At 43.5% G+C, this 2500-nt stretch overlaps 1 non-coding gene across 1 annotated transcript; it reads left to right on the top strand.

Annotated features, from left to right (window-relative positions):
• Window positions 1–1254: 1254 nt before the first annotated feature.
• Window positions 1255–1326, top strand: Trnae-uuc. The gene has a single exon. It is a non-coding gene; the product is annotated as a tRNA-Glu (tRNA).
• The last annotated feature ends 1174 nt before the right edge of the window (window positions 1327–2500 follow it).

Below are 2500 nucleotides of genomic sequence, written 5' to 3' on the forward strand. Positions count from 1 at the left end.
TGCCCCGCGCTACCCCGCTCTGCCTCAACCCAGTCTTGTGAAACTCTACGCAAGGACACACCCATGTTTCATTAGCCGTCTCGCTGGGGGGTGTGACTTCCTCCCCTTTCTCAGCCAAGTGAGGTCAAGGACGAAGTTGAAATGAACATCAAGAGCAAGGACAAGGGATGGGGTGTGACGCAGGATAAGTGGCGCGTGAGGGAAGTATATGAGGACAGTTTTGCGAGGGTTGTAAATGAGGAAAGGACTAGGAAACATTCACGCCCGTTATGGTTTGGCTTTATGAAGGGAATTAGAAGAGAGTGGTTAGTAATACGCGTGATGGATGGCTGGAGGAAAGCGCAAATGAAGTGGTGGATTGATCCTTATATTTAGAAAGTCTCTGTTGCAGTAAAGAGAGGTGAAAAGAGAGAGAGAGAGAGAGAGAGAGAGAGAGAGAGAGAGAGAGAGAGAGAGAGAGAGAGAGAGAGAGAGAGAGAGAGAGAGAGAGAGAGAGAGAGAGAGAATGAAAGAGAAGAGCGTAGGAAACCCTGAGAAAAGAGAAATAGAAGAGAAATGAAAAGAAAATAAAGGAAAGGAAGAAAACGAAAGAAATAACAAGACAAGGAAGGAGAAAGACAAAGACGAATGGAAAGAAACAGGGACAAAAAATCGTAGACAGGGAGGGAAAGGAAAGGCAACGAAGACAGATTAGAAAAAAAGTGGTTTAAGGAATCATTTGGTCTATGTTGAGAAATTCCTAGCGTCAAGATTAGGAAATATCCGGCTCACCTTCAGGAATGCCTTGGTCTCAATTTACGTAACATGTGAGTTATCTTCAACAGTTCTTGGTGACATTGAAATAGTGTGAATATTTGTAGAGAAATTCTGCAGCACTAAAAAGCTTATTCAGAGGAAGATGACTTTTTTTTTTTTTTTGACAATTACATCCCGTTAAGAATAATAATGTGGAAAGACTTAGGCTTATGAATATGTGTAAAGAAATTATGTAGCACTTACAACCTTAACTCCTTCAGTACTGGAACGCTCTTTTTACCATGAGTTTGGGTACGATTAGATGATTTTATTTACATTAGAATGGGTCTATGGAGGTCAGAAGATCAATGGCCAGTCTTTACTCTTTTAATCTCCACATAAATTTTTGAAGCTGTTTAAAATCACCAAACAGTAACGAGAATGAATATGAAAACTCGCCATGGCACTGAAAGGGTTAAGCCAAAGATGAGTTTACTGTGAAAAATCTATCTCTTCAAGTCCCATGTGGTCTAGTGGCTAGGATACCTGGCTTTCACCCAGGAGGCCCGGGTTCGATTCCCGGCATGGGAATTAATTTTTTCCCCTGCATAGTCTATCCACTTCTTGGCTGGTTTTATGTCAACTTCGTTTGTTTTTTGAGACAGAAAGAAGGCAGAGGCAGAACAAGAAAAGACAAATTTATGAACATCTGTAGAGAAATTCAGCAACAGTAAGAAGCTAAGACCAAAAAAATTACGTTTCTGTGGCAAGTCCATCCCGTTACGAGAGAAGGAAGGCCGCGACAAGGCAGAATGGTTGATAGACAGCCTCTCCTCACCCAGGCATGCTGATTACAACATCCGGGTCACCTGAGTCTACCTGCACCATCTGTCCCCAGGTAAACTCAGGTATGGGGATCCGTCAAGACTCCCCAGGTAAAGGTAGGTTGGTGTTCGAAGTGGAAGACGTGTAATTGTGTGGAAAGATGCTCGCCAGTAAGCCAGCGTGAGTTTTGATAATGATGATGATAGTAATAGTAATGTTAGTGATTGTGGTGGTTTGAGTATAGTTAAGAATAAGAATATAGTGATGAAAAAGAAAATCTAATCAGAGTAGAAGGAGGAAGAGGAGGAAGAAGAAGAACACAAAGGAAAACCAAACAGCAAAAGACTTTTAGGCCCTTGCAAGGCTGAAAAAGGAAGAAAGGAGGAAGAAGAAAAAAAATAGAAAAAAAAGTAAGGGAGAGCAAACAACAGTAGACTTGTTACTTCTTATTCGGCTGTTTGTGGGGCAGAGAGAAAAAAAACGGGGAAGAAGAAGAGGAAGAGGAGGAGGAGGAGGAGGAGGAGGAGGAGGAGGAGGAGGAGGAGGAGGAGGAGGAGATATTCTAAGGTCTAAAGGTTAGCTGAAAATGACAGGGAATGAAGAGGAAGAGCACAGCCGCAAGAGAGAGAGGGAGAGGGAGAGGGAGAGAGGGAGAGGGAAGAAGGAAGAGAAGATGGGTTTTCTCTCTCTCTCTCTCTCTCTCTCTCTCTCTCTCTCTCTCTCTCTCTCTCTCTCTCTCTCTCTCTCTCTCTCTCTCTCTCTCTCTCTCTCTCTCTCTCTCTCTCTCTCGTCAAGCAGTAAGGCATCAAGATTACAAATTAGCCAGATAATAAGAGGAGGAGGAGGAGGAGGAGAGGAGGAGGAGGAGGAGGAGGAGGAGGAGGAGGAGGAGGAGGAAGAGGAGGAGGAGGAGGAGGAGGATATTTGTGGTAAAAGAAAA

This window comes from Portunus trituberculatus, chromosome 45, assembly GCF_017591435.1.
Source record: "Portunus trituberculatus isolate SZX2019 chromosome 45, ASM1759143v1, whole genome shotgun sequence".
Lineage (NCBI taxonomy): Eukaryota > Metazoa > Arthropoda > Malacostraca > Decapoda > Portunidae > Portunus > Portunus trituberculatus.